Below are 23,004 nucleotides of genomic sequence, written 5' to 3'. Positions count from 1 at the left end.
TATCTCTATAATTTTGGATCCATGGAAAATTTTAGGGGTGAATGTTCGCCCTTTGGTGAAATTAAGGGGTTTTAAATTTTTAGTGGGCAAATATTTTGTATCATAGTACATTTTTACAAATCGCCTCAAATAGCCCACCTTATTTTAAGGGAGAGGGTAAAAAAAGTAAATTTAGCCCTTGAAATTAGGAGTTACAACCTTCCATTCGCCCTAATTTTCAAGAATAGGTTTTATTTAAGTGAATCCTATGGGCCAAATACCATATTTATAAAAGAGGTATGGTAAATTAATAAAAATATAAATAAATGAGAGGTATGGTAAATAAATAAAACATTTTTTATATTTACTCCATAAGTCACCTTATATACATGCAAGGGTGTAAACAAATAAAAATATAAATAAAGTGGAGGTATGGTAAATAAATAAAACCTCTTTTTATATTTAGTCCATAACCCTCTTTCTATTTATGAAGGCTCAAAAAAGAGGTTTTATTTAAGTGAATCCTATGGGCCAAATACCATATTTGTAAAAGAGGTATAGTAAATTAATAAAAATATAAATAAATGAGAGGTATGGTAAACAAATAAAACATTTTTTTATATTTACTCCATAAGTCACCTTATATTTACGAACACTCAAAAAATGCGTTATATTTAGGTGAAACCTATGGGCAAAATACTATGGGCCAAATACCATGGGCTAGATTATTATTAATACTATGCAAAAAAACATTATTAACCCTCATATTAGTATTAATAAAAATAAAAATGGCACATGGTATTGACCCATGGTATTCACGTGGAATGTAACCTATTTAAATGGGGGAATTAAACTATCATAGATCCATCTTTACTCTGGATCTACTAAGCCCCGAGAGGTATCAAATATCATGATATGCAAACTAGCATAGAGTGAAAAATTATTTGATCCCTCTCGGGGCTTGGTGGATCAAGAGTAAAAATGGATGTTGTAATTTAATGTATGTTAAACATTTTAACTTGGTTAAAATAAAAAATAAAATAAAAATCAATTATTAATTTTATTAATTTTTATAAATTACTAATAATAATTTTTAAGCTCCAGGTTTATGATAATCCATGGTATTGACCCATCGTAATACCATGGTATTCAAGTGAGAATAGACTATTTAAAGAGGAAATTCTATCATCTTAGATCCATCTTAATTCTGGGTCTACCAAGTGCTCAAAGGGATAAATAGATTTCATCCCCCTAAGAGTGGTAGATGTGGAGTTAAGATGGATATAGGTTGGTTTTTATGATAATGAAGATATTAAATAGACTTAGGAAACTATATTGTAAAAACATCTTAAAGTGAATGGTTAAAGCTACATTTAGTCACTTTACAAAATTTAGTAAAAAATACCAATATCTCCATTAATATTGGTTTTTAAGTTTTTCTGATTTAACAAAAACAATTCAATACAATGAAACCTTATCCCTCTTTCCGCATCACCCTCGCAGAAGATTTCTCACCATTTTTCAAACATTCTCAATATGATATCTTCACGAAAAAGTTTAGGTACTGATGTTGGATTAGTTGTTTGAAAAATAAGCTGGTTTGTACAACCTTTCATCTTTTGTGCTATTCTTAGTTTGTCCTAATGATCTGTAGGGGTTGGAGACACTGTAGCATATTTTCCTAAAAGGTGGAGATTGTTCACCAAAAAGGAAATTAATCTACATGTTACAACGTTGTTAAAAAATGCGAGACCTATGAGGGTAGTGAATTATGCTAATAAGAAATTTAGATTGGGAGAGACGTAATTAAATTTTATTATTTAATTGAAGATTTCCAATTAAAATAATAATAAATCTACATTTATATATTTATATATTGATTGGAAGGATTCTCACAATGGTCACTTTTTTCAATTAGATCCCCTTCAAGCCCTTGGGATACCTAATACTTTCTTATATAATATAGTTGGGGCTTGCTACTTGTTGGCGTAAACAAACTTGATGTGTTTTTTTTTAATCTCGCAGTTGGAGTCTATGGAATAAGAAAGAAATTTGATAACTTGAAAAAAGTGGTAGCTTGACAAAAGTTGTAGAGAAAATATTAATCTCTCCTACCTTGACAGAACTCGTTGTCAATATCAACACCTACAAGAACTTTGTTGTGGAATATTATCAAAACTAATAGAAGGATATGAAAGAGTGTATTGTAAGAACCTTGACAAACATGGCCACTGAAACTTGGAACATTGTTTATAGGAAGAGAAAATTATGTTTCTTTTTCCAAACATGTATGTTAGTATATTACAATTTAATGAATATGTTTTCTTATTATCATATATGGTGTCATACTTTAACAAAACATTCGCTAAGACTTCAAAATGTTTTAATATTCAGTAAAAGATTTGCCAAGATCTTACAAGATTTTATAATTCAGTGAAAGATTCTCCATCACTGTACAAGATAATATAATCTGGTGAGAGATTCGCCAAAAACGTTATATATACATATTATATTATTGATAAAATTGCCTCCCATTTTTGCTATGTATCATGGGGATTAGCCCATTTATTATACATATAAATTTAGGGTGGTTCTTAAAATTTTCCCTGTTCGGATTTCAAAGGTTTGGAATTAGGTCTTGAAGTAGCCATATGAGTCCTCTTTCTAACATTGCAAGTCTGATCAAGATTGGTTTCTCCAAGGAAGAGTTATGCCCAATCTCACAGGATGACTTGATTGTAGACTAGTTCAATAGAGTGAACCTGTACCAAGTTCCACGTGTCACTACTTCAACCTTAGGACCTGGAACCGATACACAGAAAACTAAGGTCGTTCTCTTTCTGTAACTTCTTATGAATTTTCATTCTGATGCTTAGAAAAAAAGTTATGACGATTTTACCCAGGTCACCTGTTTGAGATATAATTCGAGATCCTGCAAAAACCCTAACGTCCTTGGATCATATCTCTAAAAATATAGCGAGAAAAAGATCTGAAATTCAAACTCGAAGTTTAGAGATATTTTGGCTCAAATGGGGTTGCTTTTTATCTTCTAAAACATCACAAAAAAAACATTATAGCGAAAATGCCACGATGACATGTTTGGAGCAGCAAAACCCTAGAATCGAAAGCTCTGATACCAAATGTTGTGCAACCAACTCACAAAATAGCAGAAAAGATAGATCAACGCCTTGAAAATCAGCCTCTTCGAGGGACAATCGCCTTTAAATTACACAAATGAACAATTCTTGGATGATACAAATGACAAAATCTCTTTTTTATATATAGGAGTCTAATTGGTCACAATATAATCAACACCGACATAACAATAATAATATAAGTGCACAACAATAACAATAGTGTGCTTCTATGGGGCACAATAATAACAATATTGGGACAATAGGGGCACAACAATAACAATAAGGGCTACAATGACAATAGTAATGAGGGAATCACTAGTATTATAGGGACCTAACACCTACATATCTTATGTACATCATACTTATGATATAGATGTGTGCAATTTTTTTGTCAATACTTCATAAAATTTAGTTATTAATAAATATTATCTATTTATAATATATTTCATTAATTAAGTATTATGATTAGATTTATTAGTAAAGTTAGATACTTTAATATAATATTACAACGATGATGTACTAATTCTTATCCAAAATAAAATATCTTCTAAACATTATAATACTTCCTCCATTTACTAATTATTGTAAATTATTATAATGGATAAAACAACAATAGAGCTATGGAGCAGTAAGCCATACCGCAACATAATCCTCAACCATGCTTGGAACCTGTCAATTGGGTTCTTCCTATGGAACCTCTGGAAAGCCCGAAATAGGGTAATATTTAGAAAAGAGAAAAATGACACAAGGGAAATATGGAACCAAATTATGAGAAATATAAGAGAAACAATCACTCTGGGAAACTGGACAGAGGAAGACTAGAAGATGGAAGGTACGGAAACCAACATTATGAACAGACTGGAAATTAAAGTAAAAAAATCAAGTAGCATAAGGAAGGTACAAGATGCAGAAAAGGTAAGAGCTGAAGAAAGTTACAAGAATCCCCCCAAGGATTCATAAAACTAAACTTCGATGGGGCAGCTAAAGGCAACCCAGGGGAGGTGGGTATTGGAGGGTGTTGTGGTAAAAACACAACCCCCCATTATTGATGTGTTCACTTCAAATAATGGGGACCCTTTCTATAAAAAATTTGGCTAAACACCTTTTAGGATTTTTATTTAGTTGATTATCCTACGCTTTTGTTAATTTTTCATTTTCTTTGGATTCTTGTTTTGATTGCTTTGTTAAAATAGATTTTTTATAAGCTTTCTATTGACACTTGTTTCGCCTCATTTGGTCAACTGGTTTGTAAATGGCACTCCTTTGAAGTCTGATCATTTATGTCGTCTGGGTTAAAAATGCATAAAATGTAAATATTCCATTTTTTTTAGTTCAATAATGCATTTGTTTTAAATATTAACCCCTAGTTAGTCATTACTAACATTTTTCATTTTTTTTACTTATACAGCCAAATTATGAAGCATCGAGATTTTAGTAATTTACTCCAATTTTCAAATAAATTATTAATCTCTTAAAAACTTAAAATGTCAAAGTGGCTGTAGTTTAGAAAATTTCATAACTTAAATAAACCTCATCAAAATAAAACCAAAAATAAAATTTAATATATATAAAATAAAAAGATTTTTCGGATCGCAAGATCGCATCGCGGGTTTTCAAATGATGCATTTTCTTAAAACCCCGATAGCCCTCATATCCCGATGGCCGATATGCGATGAAGGCCTCAAGCATTAACTAAAGTTTAAAGTACCACGTGTTTAAATCTCAATGCGATCTCTCCATCGCATCGGAGTCCTCAATTGATACAACCCAACTTAACTCTTCATACGATGCGATGAAATTACATTCCACAAAACATATTTCTCGCATATTTTTTATCGCATAAACCAACACTTGAACCAAAAAAGAAACATGCGATGAGGGCGATGCGATGTGAGGGAGATTTTAACTTTAGTTTAATTACCTTTTGGTTTATTCTTCATCCGTTTTGAAATAGATACGTACATGTTAAAAGTTAATATACTTAATGAATATTAATAATATAATATTTATTAAATTATTTTAATATGATTAAAATTAATTAATATTTAAATATATAATTAATTTAATTTAATTAAAATAATTGTGTATATATACATAATTAATTTAATTAAATTAAAATTAATTATTAGTTAGATTAATAAGCAATTTATTAAATAGTTAGTTTATTATTAACCATTAAATTAGTATTAAATATTAGAAATTAGAATACTAATTCAGGATTAGATTTTTAATAAAAAATTCTGATATTTAGCCCAGCAACAGAATTTCCAGATTTAGGCCAGATTTGACTCATCAACTTTGGAAGCTCATAGAATGAGTTGTACTTGGCCAAATGAAGCCCAGGACGGCTCATTGGAAAGATAAAATCAAGGAGAACATTTCTAAGGAGGTTTAACTAATAGATTTGGTCATTAATTGGGTCAAAAATCATGCAGAAGATCAAGCTCCGAATTTCTAAAACAAAATCAATTCTCTGAGTTATTTTCTGCATTTTTATTTGTCCTAAGCCTCTTCTAATTGCAGATTCGCTCATCAATAATATCCTTGGCCAATCAAACCATCCTAGGCATCAATAAAGAGCTTATATTTTATTTTCAATTATTTATTTAAATAGAATTTGATTGGATTTGTTTTAATGCCAGAAATAGTATTTTGATTTTATTGTTGCAATTTTAATTTATTTTGATTTCTTCTTGCAGGAAAATAGTAGAAGAGATATGGAGAAAAAGATCTTGATCAATGAGAATGCTTCAGCAATTAAAAGATTGGAATTTTGAGAAAATAAAAGTGATTGGGCAGATTTTCTTCAACAAACTTTCCTCTCAAGAATTCCTTTGCAAAAATTATAAATATCAGATTGCAGAATGTAATAAGGGCTGCTCTCCTCTGCAATTTTAGAATTCTAAAAAAGCACTTTTGTAATAGGGATTTAGAGTTGTAGGTGGGAGAAGTAGAATCTCAGATCTAGATATTATTGAGGTTTTTCTTTTACATCCTGAGTTATGTATAATGAACAGAGTTTGCAATATTGTAGCTTTGCTTTTGAAAGCAGAAGCTTGGGCATTGTAAAGGACTATTAGAGACCGGAGGTGGAGAAATGGATTTAATAAACTGGTATTTCGAATACTATTGTTTTAAATGCTGGTTTCATTTATGATAATAGGGATGGTGTCAATTTACTTACATATTTGTGCACTTTTGTCGGTATGGGTAATTTGCTTCTATTTTATGTTGTTATTTATCTTTATTTTTATGAGCTGAATTCTGATTTCTGAGTAACTATTTACTCATAAATTTGTCTTTTAATATTGGATGAATAAATAGTGATATGTTGTGAACTTCTTCCGCATATTATTGTTTAATTATTCAAGTTACTGATTAAATGATCAAGATCATTCTGAGAACTACTTCCTGAGTGTTGTTGATTGATTATTTCAGTTAAAGGGTCTCAATAGGATGTGTTTGGTATCCATAATGTCAGTTAATTGAACTATTTCATTAACTTGATATTCATTATAAACGAGACATTTAAATCTCAATATTATATATACCTGCTCTTGGTTAGGTTAGATCTATATCTACCTAATTGAGATAGGATTAAGATAGTTTCTTTTGCTTGCATCTTAGAACAAGTTTGCATTTAGAGTAAATTCTACATTCTTTTAAGTCCTCTTCCTAAAGAGGCAAACTTTAGTAGTGGATTGGCTGAGCCCTAAATCAACTTAAGGATCACTTTCTTGTCAGTAAGAAGGACGATCTGATGTCTCTTTTCCATTGGCGAATGAAAGTCATATTTAAAGCCATTGGAGATTGAGAGAAGGTAACTGGACCTAGTTGAACCAGTCGGAACCACCATTCCAAACAGAAAAGGAGTTGCTTTAAGGTCCGGACCGGGTGGTCATCCCCCATGTTGTTGCAGCGATTTTCGAGGCTTCAACATTTTGGCGCTAGAAGGAGGGCCTGAAACTTGTTGTCTTTTGGAGTCTTTTCAATTCTAACATTTTATCTAATCACGATGGCTCCTCATAAACTTCCAATTTGGAGTTGTATCCATGGACGTGCATCTTCCAATACTCCACCCGAAGTGGTAAGACTCTTGTCTCAGGTAAAATTCAATGGTAAGAGCAATTCTTCTGCTTTTAATCATGTCCTTCAATTTATTCAAAATGTTTCAAATTATGATTTTCAAGGAATTGATGAAGGCATCTTATGCAGAATTTTCACTCTCACATTTGCGGCAGAAGCCAGAAACTGGTGTAGAACTCTTCTAGTTGCCTCAATTCACAGCTGGGATCAATTTGTTGCAATTTTCATTTGTAAATTTGACCGCTATGATTATGATCAGGTATGTGATGAAGTTGAATATCTACGAAATGAAAATGAGTCTGTTAGAGATTTTAATATTCGATTTCATTTGAATTGTTTAAAATTTAATGTCAAAGATGAACCTATGAAAGAAGAATCACTAGATTGGTTTGAACATAATCATTCCCTTCCTCCTATTCCCGATCTATATGAAATTAGTTCAAGCTTTGTTCCATCCCCTTCCAATATAAATGAGAAATCCAATTTGGATATACAAATAAATTGTGATGAAGAGGTTTCAAAAAGCTTGGAAAATATTTCTAATCAAATGCAAGAAGACAACAACAGCAATTTTGGAGAAAGAGCCACCTTGAAATCTGAAAGCTACTTTGAGGTAAATTCAGAAAATCAGATTGCAAATCAGCAAGTGCAAGCAACAATCAAAGTAAATAATAGCATGCAAACAGCTGTACAAATTTCTGAATCTTTCCATGATGAGCAAATGCCGAAATCAGAGCAGCAAAGCAATCTTCTTCAAAAAAGCATGAGCACACAAAGGAATGATCTGGAATCTGAAATTTACAATGAGCATAATATACAAGAATTCTCAAACAGAGACATTTTTAAATGCATTATTTCAGATTCACATTTTTCCCTTTATCCTGATATTTTTAATGATGGTAATTTTTCCCCTCTTGGTATTAATGATATTTCAAAAATTAAAGAGGATGATCTAAATGAATTACCATTAAGTTTTTATCAAGATAGAGAAGCAATTAATGATCATTCTTTTGCCATTAATGAACATGAAATTCTTGTCCCTCCTTGTTTTGATATACTGGATGAGATTGAAGGGAAATCTAGAGAATCTTGTGAAGTCATTTATGATAATTACTCTGACATTGAAGATGTTGATTTTTCTCGAGAAAATCATCAGAAACTTCAAATAACATCTGAGAATGAGAGACATTTTAATTTAGAAATTATTCCAACCAATCCTCATTCTAAAGCAGCAAATGTTCTTCATGATTTCACTATTCAAGAAAATATTCCAATTTATGATTCATATCATGATCAAGCTTTCATTCCTATTCATAATCACAATTCCCTTTCTAATTCACAAGTTGGAATTCGAAATTACTCAAATTCCATAATTCTGGCCAATCCTTGTGAAAGAGAAATTATTTCAAAACGATCCCAATTGTGTTGTAACATTAGTTGTATAAATAGTGATTTCATTTTATTTTTGTTTCCTCACTTATGTTGTATAAAATCAGATTTATTTTCAGATTTTAATTCTCAAATTTTTGATACATTACGTTGGCATATTGAGCACTTTACTATCAAACATTCAATCGATACATTGCCCTGTGGGAAAATTGAAGCTTTATATTATAATCAAGAGCATCAAAAGCTATTTCAATTTCAATCAATGCTAATGTTTTATCAAAAGCTTCTATCTTCTCAAAGGCAATATCAACAAGAGAATGTATTTTTAGAAATCTGCCAGCAATTTAATTTAACTAATAATTTTCCATTTCATAGGAAAGATTTCCATTCATTTTTCATTAATTCATTTGAAAAATATTTGGAAACTTTTCCTTCATGGAAGATTGTCAATAGCTTAACATTTACGCATAACACTAATAGTTTCTTCCAGGCCTTTGAATCCAAAAGCTCATATCCACGATCTGGCCTGTTATCTCTTCCTTTGAACATTTCTCAATCCTTAATAGAAATCCATCCAGATTTCTATGATCCAATTGGTATTCAATTGGAAAGGAAATTTCAAGAGAAGGAGATTTTAATTAACTTGCTAATAGTAATTGTGCATTCTACTTACAGATTTAATTTTCTTAGTTCAATAAGATTTCTATTTTTATTACTAACATTTGAATTGTACATATATGCAGGAATAAAAATGAGAGAATGGTTACACTGGAAATATGACTATACCTAGTCATTTTTCATGTATATGGTTAGAATAGGAGTAGAGTTAATGTAGTTAATTTATTTTCAACAGTTCTGTAGATATAAATAAAACAAAGCAATATATATTTGATTTGATCCAAGCCACATTGTTACCTCCAATCATACTCCAATCCAAATCAAAAGAAGAAAATATTTCTTTTTGTGGATCTTGCACTTCAAGAGCTAGAAGTTGTTTCCATTTTGAACAACTTTACAAGATATAAAACCCAAGTGAGTTTCTCATAAATTTGCAAAAAAAATTATATGTGTCATTGGAAAAGTCAATTAGTTTTATACTTAAAACACTGGATGGATATTTTATACTTTAAAATTTACATCTTGAAAATAGCTTGAAATTTGAATTTCAAAGTTAAATATCCATGGAAACCACATCGTGTGAAGCAAACAAAGAAATTATCCATGGAAACCACATCATGTGAAGCAAACAAAGAAATTATCCATGGAAACCACATCCTTCGAAGGGACATAAGTTTGGTCGATATTTAACTTTGAAATTCAAAAATCTTTAAGGTTTTCAAACTACATAACCTTTTTAATATTCACTATAATATGTTTAATGCTCCAAAACACAGTAATTTCTCACCTGAAAACTCAAGCTTAATTGTGTGATGGTCTACATCTAAAATTACATGAGGAGTGTTTCTAAATTTGTGGGCCACTTTTTGGGTACACTATATTCTAATTATTTGGTGCAATGTTTGAATCAGAGAAGCTAAAAGTTAAAAATTTAAATGGTCTTTACATGAAATATATTTTCATCTAAATTTACTAACAGGTGAAAATATGGCTGTAGGTTGTATTAGAAATATTTTCATTGGATGTTTTCTATTCTCCTCATAGTCATGTATTCATCATTATTCTTAAGTTTTAAAAATACAATGCAAAGGAGGTGAACCAGATATGCTTTAGAGAGCTACAACACCACAGAAATATTTTAGAGAGAAATCCTTGCTGCCTTTGAGATAAGTGTGGTAGAAACCGCAAAGAACATGTGCAACAACCCTACTATTAGTCTAGTTTCCAATTTAATAGACTATGAAAAAAATATTTTAATATCCAAATCTACTTTAAATAATAAACTCTAAATCAAACACTTCATGATGACAAATACAAATTCTAAATTAAAAATTTAATCCATTTCAAAAAGAAATATGAAGACTATCCAAAACTATTTAATTACTCATATATTATTCCATAAAACTGGTACCAATACGAATAGAATAAACCAAATATCAAATAACATTTCTAATGACTTATCACCAAAAAACTCTTTTCCCCGTTAAGAAGTGATTTAACTCACTTTGACAATGAAAACAAACCCAAATAGCAAGAGTATATTAAAATTATAGCATTAACATACTTCTGTATCTCACTCAAGAATAATAATCTTTCCTTTTAAGAAAAGTATAATACAATAGCATATCAGAGAGATATATTAAATTACTATATAAAATCAAATTTCTTCACTAGATATCATAGTTTTCGTTACTTCTTAAAGTTAAAACATGGAAACTTCATTAAGAGAACTTGTTTTTATAGAAATTTTACTAAGAAATAAACATTCCAATGATTTGTCTTTTTGTGGAAACTCCACTGAGGGTATTTGGATGCAAAAGAGGGAAAATGCCACAATAGGAAAAATACAGTAATATATTGGTAGAAATATTTGAATGCCTTAATTTTATCCTAGTCTTTGAATTTAACATGAGGATATTTTTTTATAACTATTATTTACTTTATCCATGTTTTCGAACATATCGAGATGATCACATATATATATATATATATATATATATATATATATATAGTTTTTATTTGTCATTTTATCATGTTGATTTGTAACTTAATTTAACCTTCCCTCTATTTTTTAATTTTTTTAGTTAATCGAATTTCAAATACCAATTTTAAGATGAATTTTGAAAATTAAAGCTACTACTCATATTTGAAAATGTAAATTATACTAAAAGTATATTTTCTAAAGATGTAATATTTTAGTTACTCATTTATTTTTAACATATAGAAAATGGGATATGGATTTTTTAAGATCGAAGAATTTTTTATTGAAAATATATTCGTAGAGTGTAAAACAAAAATTAGGATTTCAAATTTATTTTAAGTAATTTTTATTTAATTTTTTTTTTTTTAAAGGAAATTATTGTAGTTTGATTTTTATTTTTTGTTAAAATTCACATTTTTTCTATATGCAATTGTGAGCTAACAAATGACATGGTTGGTTCCAAAGTTAAAAAAATTGTAATGTGCTTAAATAAAGATTTGTCTTTATGGAAATTTCAATGAAAAGTAAACATCGAGCAATTGTTTTTTTTACCGAAGGAAAAAAATGTCGAGAAATGGAAACAAGAAACTCTAGTTTATTTGTCCTTGAATTAAACTTAGAATTAAAATCGAATTCTATTCTCATAGCAACTTGTAAATAGTCAATTAAGTTTAATTGACTTAATTAGCTTAGGAATTTCGAGTTGGAAGTCTTTCTGTAGTCATGTATATGTTCTCCCTAAATTTTAGGGGATGAGTTTATGTGAGTTGTAATTAGATAACTCAATTTGATTGATTTATAGATAGTTAAACTAATTCTAACTGTTTGTGGAACTAGTAGAAGATTAGTAGTGAGTTGGTGCACTCGTGCATCCTCAGGTGCTACTCCAACTAACTGAAGATTCCCTCATAAGAAACTCATGCATGTCGATTCAGAGAAATACCCAGTTGATACTAGAGTGCAAGGATAGTGTATTATAAGTTGTAGAAGTTGTATGGATCATGCATGCAATCAGAAGAGGACCTAGTTGTGGATCATGTAGTTATGGAGGAAGGATTTCCCAATTAAATATGGGATAATCCTCATAGGAACAACACAAGGAAATAGGGGCTTGGCAGGAAAAAAATTGGCTAAGTGTTGGCTAGAGCAAGCTTGTGAGGCTGTGAGTTGATCATACTTGTGCAGGAATTGTTCTAGTAAAAAAAAACATTGTATTGTCAATCAAATTTTTGATTAATGCAATATATAGTCGGGGATTTGAGCAGTGGCTTTCCCTAGAGAAATTATTGTCTTATTTTCCATTGATTATCTTCCTCTTGTTGATTATTGTTTTCATCGATCTATTAGTTTCTGTTGTTTAAAGAGTAGAGTAGATTTTTGTCTTGTGTTTTAGTACATTACATGAGCTGTGAATCTATAGGAAAATCTACATGGTATCAAAGCTGAAGACAATATACTAGAGGATATTTAAAAGTTTTGAGTTTGGGGTTACAGGTGAAATTCGAATTTGCAATACATACTTCAGGATCAGAAGATGACATTCTACGGTTTGTGGCTCAAGTGTGCCTTGGAAGGAAGCTCGAATTATATAGCTTGGAAGGACAGGATGGAGGCTGTGTTGGAGGATAATGGCTTGAAGGAATTCATTGATCAAGACATTCCTAAGCCACCAACATCGAATGCAAAAGATCTAGCCAAATGGAAGAAGTGTGTGGGGAAGGCGAGGTGGATAATCCTTGAGGGAGTTCAAGACCACATTGTCTCGACTCTCCATGGGAAGGAGACTCTATATGCTATGTGGAAAGCATTGACAGACCTTTTCAAGAACAAAAGTGCCATAGGAAGTTGGCACTGAAAGATAAACTTCGAAAAATCAAGATGGAGAAAGGCAAGACCATTCCAAAATACTTGACCAAGTTCACAACCTGTCGAGATGAATTTGGAAGTGTTGGAATAACTATTGTTGAGGATGATATGGTGAGCCTAGCTCTCCTAGGCCTTCCTAAGAGTTGGAACAACTATCAGGACTCTGTGAGTGGAAGGGAGAAGCTGCCAGATTAGGAACGACTGTGGTCAGATTTGATGCAACAGGAGATCAGAAGGAACACCAGAGATGGTTCCTCATCAAATACTAATGATGAGGAAAAATTTTCCTTAGTGGGTAAGGAAAAGAAGGGGAAAGGGAAGGCATCCCATCCCAAATCAGATTTGTTTCATGGAGGTAAGAAGAAAGACATGTCGAAATTTAAGTTCTTTCATTGTCATGAGCTGGGAAATTTTTCTAGAAAATGTCCGCTCAAGAAGTCTAAGAAGAAGTCCTTAGGAGGAGCAACAGGTGAGGCTTTGGCCTCTCAATTCGAATTGAAATTTACTCTCATTTCATGCATGGTGTCATCAATGATGGGTAGTGTATGGTACCTTGATAGTGGAGCTTCATACCACATGAATGGTGACAACGAGTTGCTCAATGACTTGGAGGAGAAGGATCTCAAGATGCATATCGAGATGGGTGATCAAGGGAGGTATAATTCTATAGGATTGGGCACGATTACCTTTTAGAGGGAGCATGGTGCTCCTCTCACCTTGAGGGATGTTATGTATATGCCCGGATTGAAGAAGAACTTATTATCGATCACCATGTTGGAAGATAGAGGCTATGATGTGGTATTTAGAAAATGAAATGCATTCCTTAGACACATAGCCACGGGTCAGGCAAGGGAGATAGGGATTTGATTTAAGAATATCTATAAGTTCGAAGCAGAGGATTGTGCTGCTTTGAGCATAAAAGCAGAGATGGTGCAGAGCCAAGACATTAACAAGTTGTGACATAGGTGTTTGGGTCACTTTCATCATGGGGCTTTGAAAATCATGCAACAAATCTCTACTGGGATTCTCAAAGGTATGTTTCAGCAAGTTGATACATGCAAGGGGTGTACTTTGGGAAAATACACCAACAATTCCTTTCACGACAGAGCCAGTCGAGCATAGGCTATTCTAGAGTGATTCCATTCAGATGTGTGTAGACCATTCTCGATAGCATCCACAACAAAACATAGGTATTATATTATATTTGTTGAGTTTAAAGCATTGGTTGACAAAGAGTTGGGTAAGAAGGTTAAAGCTCTAAGGAGTGATAACGATGGTGAGTATGTCTCAATTGAGTTTAAGAACTTCTGTGTGGTAGAAGGGATTAAACGGGACTTGACGATACCCCATAACTCACAGTAGAATGGGGTGGCCAAGAGGAAGAACATAAGCATTGTAGGGGCAGCGCAAGCGATGTTGCATGATTAGGGCCAACACTACACTTCTGGGCTGAGGCATGCAACACAACCTTTTATTTGCAGAACAGGAGCCTACATCAAATACTTGGGATGAAGACACCAAAGGAGGATTTCTTTGGTAAGAGGCCAGATGTTGGTCACTTCGGGATTTTTGGGTCATCGGTATATTTCCATGTGACCAAATATGCGTAGAAGAAGCTTGAGTCGACAACAAAGTTGGGGATATTTGTGGGGTACACTGATACACCTCACAACTATCGGGTGTACTTTCTAACCAATAGGATGACAATGGTTCACAGGGATGTCAAGTCTGATGAGTAGAAGGCCATGCGAGTCATGTGTATGTCCTTTAGCTTGTAGCCTATAAGTATCAATAATGCATTCCATCATTAAGTCATAACTTCGGAAGTTTTTCTCATCATAGCCTATTGATCGACAAAAGTTACAAAACCACTGATTCGAGGTCTTCACATACTTTTGTAATAGGTAGCAATATTCAGAGCGATGTTGGCCTCTCGTTCTACAAATTTCGCACCACAGACCTGGGTTTACCAGATTAGGCACTCCACTTTCCAAATAATCTCTGAACACAGGGCATTAATCCTTATAATGAATCTTTGCTTTACATTTTGTACACCATACTTAAGTCTGTCTCTTTAACTTTCTTGAGATCCTGCAATTCCAAGGTAAAATTGGCTAGCTGACTCTATATTTTATGTACTCCTACATGAGTATCTCTGATCGGTGAAGCTTCAAGCTTCATTGCAAAATGCAATGCTTCAGCTTTAGTCGCGATCTTCTACTTTGTCAAAGGTAACCTAATATGTGGCAGTAGCACAACTATCAACCATCCTTTATGATGTTATGGGGGTATTTTAAAGCTTACTTGACCCATCAACACCTTGAATCGTTGATCCAACTCCCACACAGATTTAGTCACTTTTTGTTTGATTTCTTTTAGCTCTATGATGCACTGTGATTCTGATTTTAGCTTCTTGAATTTTGATATCAATGCTTTCTTAATTTCATCCAACAAAAAATTTGGGTTAGTCACAGAGTATTTCATATACCAGGTGTCCAACCCCTGATTGGCCCCAAATTAGAAGAGATGGTGTAGGCACAAATGGTATTGGAACTGCTACTATAAGAATGTTAGCACCTGCCACAAAAGAGCTGGACATTAATGACATTTTCATATTAAATTAATAAAACAAGAAGGGTTCATATATCAACAACTGTCAGCTCTAAATGCCTCTAAATAATAACTTAATAATGCACAAAACGAATAATAATGATTATAGACACTTAGTATAGGCATAAAATTATTCAATTAAATCATGAAAATTTTGGACAAAATGGAGGCTCAACACTCCCCCACGCTGACCTTCTTACATGTCCTCATGCAAGCCAAACCATAAGATTATAAAACCATGGAAGAAGGTAGGGGGGATGTTTAAAGAGCATACTATGCTTCCCGATAAAAATATCAGCAAGAAATCTCAGCAAGGAAATATGAAGATATCATGGTATGTCATCATTTTTTAAGCATTCATTAAGTCTGCAACATCACTATTACAGTGCCAACTAAAACCATGTTACAGCCCTTATGAAAGTATCGAGTGCAGGAATGATAAAATTGCAACAATATCAGGTACATGAAAGCAATGCTTTGTACCATACATTATGGAAAAAGAGTACTGCGTCTTTATGATAGACATCACATACCTGCTGTCCTGTTTCAAATGAATTCCCTGCTTGTCATAGATTTCAGAGCTCTTATTTTTGTCCAGAGTCTTATTAACAATCATGATAAAAATCAAATCTTTGTTGAAAAGGTGCAATTTCAAGAAAATTACCATAAGATTCCTGCACCTAATACAAAAATCATGTACCTAGGTCACATAGTGTTTATTTAGAGGCAACCATAATCAATAGACATTGTTTTCCATCAACACCTAGTGAGTAATCATCGCTGAGTAATTCATCACTCTAAATACCATAAAAATTAAGTGAGTTATGATACCAAAAAAGGGAGATAAAAATAGAGCAAAATGACACCTTCCTGGACCAATCAGCAAATTGAACACTCTAAATTTTGTTGTCATCCAGATGCAAAAAATGAATTTCTTCTTAATTTAGTACAAAGAATTACCTTCACTAAGGGTATCACATCATTAAAGATTCCTAATTTTTGAAAGATAGAACTCAAAGCATCATGCTCAAATCATCTTAAAATCATTATCCAAGAAATAAAATGATGAGTTTTATGGAAAGAGAAATATAACTAAGTAAATCATAGTATGCAATTAAATTTAATACCACAGACATGGCCCTGCTGCTGCAGGTGTCTATAACCTCGGCAGGGATGTCTTTTAACCCAGTGAAATGCCTGTGTCCCACTTACTAGATATAGATTCAAAGTTATCTTATTTAATTTAAAAATTAGATGAAGGCCACTATCTTGGCTTGGTAACCAGCTGATGGCAGTGCCACTCACAAGAAGTAACATGGATGAACAGGTCGGCTCGTGATGAGACCTCCTGTCTTCCAGTGTTTCATCTGAAATCCATTACTCTAGCTTGGTGACTAGCACAGTAATGTCATGCATGTTAGGTCCCATGATCGTGATAGGTAATCTCATCATGAGACCTCCTATCCTCCACTAAATCTTTTATAAATTCTAATTGTAGTTAACTTCAAAGGTTACTTAATAAGTGGGGAGACATATCTACTCCTTAAGAGTACGAGATAGTGTGAAAAGTTTTTAATGGCTAATAATTAATAGCTAGTTCCTCTACCCTAAAGACTTATTAAAAATATCCCAGATAACGACTGAAAGATTCCTTAAGTTAATAATGCTAGTGTTCTCATGAATAGCTTATTATGATATGTACAAGAGTGGTCCACCATAGGGGGCTATCTAATAGTACCTTCTAAAGGAAACTGAGAAAAATATATATATCTCATATGAAAACTTCATTAGAGTGGTTAATCACGGTTACTTTTGCAAAATCACGAGGTATTGGAGTGAATCATACTCAACAAGATTTGTCACAAATGTGTGTTTTAACAACCAATGTGGATCAAAAGCAGTTTTAGTGGCTATGCTTTGAAAGTCAAAACCCCAATTGCATTGTTGTAACAACTTTATTCATGGCATTTCTTTATTATTCTACCCTACTCTACCCTAAGAAGCAGAAGAATCTCTTTTAAATATAGGAGAACTTCCAGTGCAACCAAGTGTGCAATAAGAGGATAATCATAGCCATGTTCAAATTTAGAAAGTATATGCAAGAAAATACCAGAACATGAGGTACCAGCTGCATTAACTGATGTGATGCTACAAATTGTTGAATGATAAGGGAGGGATGAATACTGACAGTCATTTGAAACCAAGATTCTATGGGATCCATATACTCTTGGTTCTTTGATTCATGGAAAACATCTGGTGCATCATGCAAATCCTCCAATCTTCTTTGTTCATCCTCTAAAGTGCAAGCTGGATCAAGTTGTTGTTCTTCAATCTCTTCTTCTGATGGCTTCTCCTCATCAAGCATGATCCATAGCTTCTTGGTCTCCCTAAGAATATCTTCTGGTTCTTCATGATTCTCTTCTCCCAGAGGAGCAGACCGATTTCTAATTGATGCCAAGATGTGTTCTTTCTGTGAAGCAGAGACCCTAGCTTCTGCCAGAATTTGAGATAGCTCTTTGAATAGCATCACACTTCCTGGCATTTTCCTGCTAGCTGGAAAGTCTTGTCAGCATCTGGATTGAGAGCAGTGGGTTCTTTTAGCTCCTTAAAAAATCAAAAGATCAATTTCAGTAAAAATAAAAAATCGATATTGTAAATTAAGGAAATCACACTTGCGGAAATTAAATAACCTCTATTGCAGAAAAAAGTAACACACTTTGCAGTAAAAGAAATTGCTCAAAAACTCAATTGCAGTAAATCAAGCATCACACTTTGCAGAAAGAAAAATTACTCATAAAAACTAAATTTCAGTAAAAGAAACAAATCAGGCATCAGGCTTTGCAGTAAAGGAAATCAGTCATTTGCAGAAAGGAAAACTTGGCTTATGAGCTCTCTGGGAATGTCATCCAGTATGCTTCAACAAGCAAGGGGAATCTCGTTAATCTAGAAATTCAATTGCGAAGGAAAGGGAAAAGCATGACAAATCATTGAGGCCTTATCCTACAATGCCTCCCCAGCAATAGCGCCAAAATGTCAGGTGGTATAAATGCAAGATTTACACCAACATTTAATTTGTCAACCCGGGTAAGTAAACTTAGAGGTGTAGCACAATATATGCCAGAATACGACCTCGGGGATCTATTAAATAAAAAGAAAACTCTTGCAATAAATTCAAAAGGCGCATCATTTAGGAAAAATAAACAAGACTCTTTAAAGCAAAGTAAACACACTCCGGGAATCTACTTCTGCCCCCTCTTCTGGGTTAAGTTGACTCCTGTAGTAAGTCTTCCTCAATTGTCCAGGGGACAAGGGATTGTAGGCCCCATTCAAAATAAAGAGATTCAACAAATAAATAATGCAAAACCTCTTAAAAATTACTGCTATTTTGCAAACATGAAACTATAAATGACATGGCAACTTCATTCCAACTAATTTAAGGATATAATCAAATGCTTTAAAAAGAATCAAGATAATAATGCACTGCTTCTCTTAACGAAAATTTAGTACTTTAGTTGTAAGATAAATATGCAATAAGAACCAATATATAATTCGTGTTGTTTACCCTGATCTTATTAAATACTTCCTTGTAATATATGCAACATTTAATTATAATGAAGAATTTTGTGAGCGTTTTGTCAACAAGATTCACAATCTTTCCTTATGCTGATCCGGGCATCTTCTTGCAAAAGTGCAGGAATCCGTCTCATATAATATTCAAAGGCAATCATGAAAACATGTTAAGTTAACCAGAATTCTTGCTCAACAATTATTTCACCATTGCGTTTTGGAAATAAACTTTGTTATGCAGCAATAAGATTAGGGTAAGTCTTTGTAAGAATAAATAAGAGATGCAGTTAAAAAAATTTACCGTTTAATTTAGTTCAATCTTTATGAAAATGCATCCAAAATAATTGATATTAAACTTCAATAAACAGAGTAGTAAAATAAATCTTTTGGAATGAAATTGAAAAATAAATGACTGAAAGAAGAGCTATGAAATGAAATTGCGAAATTATCTAAGATCACACTCACAAGAAGAAAAATAAAATGCAGCAAAAGAAAGTTAATAGGTTTGGGGCAACGGATTGGTTGGTGGGCCCAACCATCCAACTCATTTCCCTTGCAGCGATTAACTCACAATATTCAGAATAGTATGGAGAAACAAAATTACTTAGAAGTGACTGCCAAATAAACTCATTTCATAGTAGAAACCAGAATTCAGAATTTAATGCCAAAGAAATTCATTTTAGAAGTCTTGTTACAAATTCATAAAACAATGTTGCGCTGGTTCTAATGGTCCCCTCGAGGGATAATCCCACTAGTGCCTAGCTCCTCGCTTCCTACACAACAAGATCGATTCCCTCCTCGTGCAAAAAAATATGATTTACATAATACAATCTACCATATACAAAAAGCCAGCCATCACACCTACGTGACTCTTTCCTTTTATAATGTGCTTTCATGATAATTTTGGCTCTATTTCTTAGAAAACAACATGGAGATTGAATCCCAATTGATATTCATCAATAGAATATCAGTACAATATTTTACCCATTTAAGGAATGAAGATCTGGCACAAATTTCCCAACTTTGGCCGTTTTCTACAATTCTGGAAAAAACGATTTTTTTTAACAAAATGCCTCCAAAGAAGTTTGCGTATCTCGTCAACCATTACAAATTCGGAACCCTGTTTGGAGGAAATCTATCTTGCTATCTTTACAACAATAAACTTTATCATAATTTTTTGGTTTAGATTCATTGCCTTGGAAATCATGCCCAAAAATGATTGTTTGAAATTTGAGATGCTAAAATTCTGGAAAAACAATCTATTTTTAGAAAATGGCCTCAAAGACCATTATGTAACTTTTAGACCATTACAAATTTTAGAAATCGGTTTGATTTTTTGTCAATTTGCTATACTGGGACCAAAACCCATATTCCAAAATTTTTCTATTACCCTTCACCTGCATGTAAATGAAGGCAGAAGTTGGCATTCTAGAAACTATTGTGAATTTGGGGCTGAGGCATTAATTATTGCCTAAACATAAATCCGTATGACCTGGGTGTATCTGAGCTTATGTGGAAGTGTTCAAACACCATTTTGAACAAAAACCTCTTTCATATTTACCTAGAGATGTGTCAATGTATGAAAGCCCCAAATTAGTGCAGGCATGTTGGTGGAGGCATGTTGGTGCAGGCAGAGCTGGTGCAGGCACAACTAGTATAGGAACTACTACTATAGGAATGTTAGCACCTACCACAAAAGAGCCTGACATTAATGACATTTTCATATTAAATTAACAAAACAAGAAGAGTTCAGAGATCAACAATTGTTAGCTCTAAATGCCTCTAAATAATCACTTAATAATGCACAAAACAAATAATAATGATTATAGACACTTTGTACAGGCATAAAATTATTCAGATAAATCATGAAAATTTTGGACAAAATGGAGGCTCAACAATCTAGTTAAGCAAAACATCAAGTCGACTCAGGGGTTGGACACCTAGAGGGGTTGGTTGGATCTTTAAGGTTCTTTAGCTCCCGAGGAAGGTCAGATTGATCTTGTCTTGTCGGTTCAACTACTTTAACTATACATGGGGAGTTGAATCATATCATAGTAACTCTTCATCACATATTTACCTTGGCAGGCCGATAGCTTGGGTAAATTTCGGAGGAGCATGTTACAAATAGGTTCTGGTTAATAAATGAAGGAGGGAGCATAATATGAGGAGACCCAGGGACAGATTGAGGAAGATGATCAATAGGCTCATGTTGAATCTCATCAATAGGGAAATATGTTATTTCAACTTGATCCTTGGACTATCTAATTCCAATAGGATATATGAGAGCTTCGGGAGTTGGACCACTTGATCCAGCCCCCCTACAAACATTCTTCATCATATAAATTGTTTATAACTAAAATTTCATTAAGTAATGAATCTGATGGAAGATGAGAAATTCCACGGGTAATAATTTCCTTCTTAGCAGTTTGATGTTTTTTCCAACTCACAGAAAATAGGCAAGACAATATTAGGAATAAGATCTGGCTAACTTGTACCTTGCAAATTATCATGATGATCATCAGAATCAGGATTTGTTTTATATTGAACATGTTACAGAGAATCATAAAACGAATGTCAAAATCTTTCACTCAAAGACATCTAGTCCACATCTCTCTCTCAGAAAATTCACAACAAATATGAACAAACTTACTAGAAAAATCTTCTAATGTTTCTTCGAGTTGCATTCTAAGTTGATTTATCCTTTTAAAAAACATATTGAAAATCATACATGTCAAAGGCCTCATGAAGTCAACTGATGAGTTTCTTGAACGAATGGATCAAAGTGATTAGCAATGTGTAACACCACCACTTGACACGACCTTCAAGTGTGAAGGTAAAGAACCTGCCAATAACATCTTTGCAATGTATTTTGTTAGATTGATAGAAGCGAATAATGACACATGTTTCCAAATATTTTTGTTCGACTCTCGTCATCAAAGTTCCATTGTGAAAAGTGATAGAATATTTTTGTGGCCATTGAAATGTTTATGGTTTTAGAAAGACAACCCAGGAAAGAGATTCGGGACAAAGCCATTTAAAAATATGAAACTAAAAACAAACTCCAAGGGCTAATATTTTCATCTGGTCCTCCTTCTGGTGAGAAAAATATATTGATAGTGCTCAGTGCTCCCAACGGCTATGGGTTCTACCTAGGCTGAAGTCCCAATTAGACCTCACACCATTTGGGATAGGAACCCCATCTGGTATGTGGGCTTAGCTGCCACCATGAATGTTTTCGCTCCTGGTTGTCAAATGAAAGGGTGTCAGAGTGAGGAAAAGAATGAAATTCCCAGACAATGAAGCCAAGTCAGCCCAAGATTGGAAAACTGTAAAAAGAGCTACAAGAAAGTCACAAAAAAATAAGAAGAAGTATACCATGAGAAGGATCAGTAAGCCAAAACCCACTTAGACATACATGAGCAAGAACATGCTAGAGGTTAATTGCAAATCAATTCACAATAGATCATCGACATGGTGTGGAATTAATAAGCTTAGATTCGAAAGAAAACATACATGTAATAGCTACAAACCAATCCATAACATATTTTCCCTATGAAAGCGCACATGCAAACATAGTAAAAATATTAGACAAACAATATAGTCGGTGTGAATAAGCATGGGAATCAATGCCAAACATGAAGAACATATTATTAATGTTGCTGCAAATACAGTACATATCCTGCAATTGATCAAATTCCAACCGTGGAACAAGGGTTGTTCATATCATTATCCAATGCAAAATCCTAGCCTCACTACAACTCACCCTACTGG

Source organism: Pinus tabuliformis, chromosome 6, assembly GCF_031772625.1.
Source record: "Pinus tabuliformis cultivar Carrire ecotype Pingquan chromosome 6, CPIR1, whole genome shotgun sequence".
Classification (NCBI taxonomy): Eukaryota; Viridiplantae; Streptophyta; class Pinopsida; order Pinales; family Pinaceae; genus Pinus; species Pinus tabuliformis.
Note: the sequence above shows the minus strand (reverse complement) of the source record.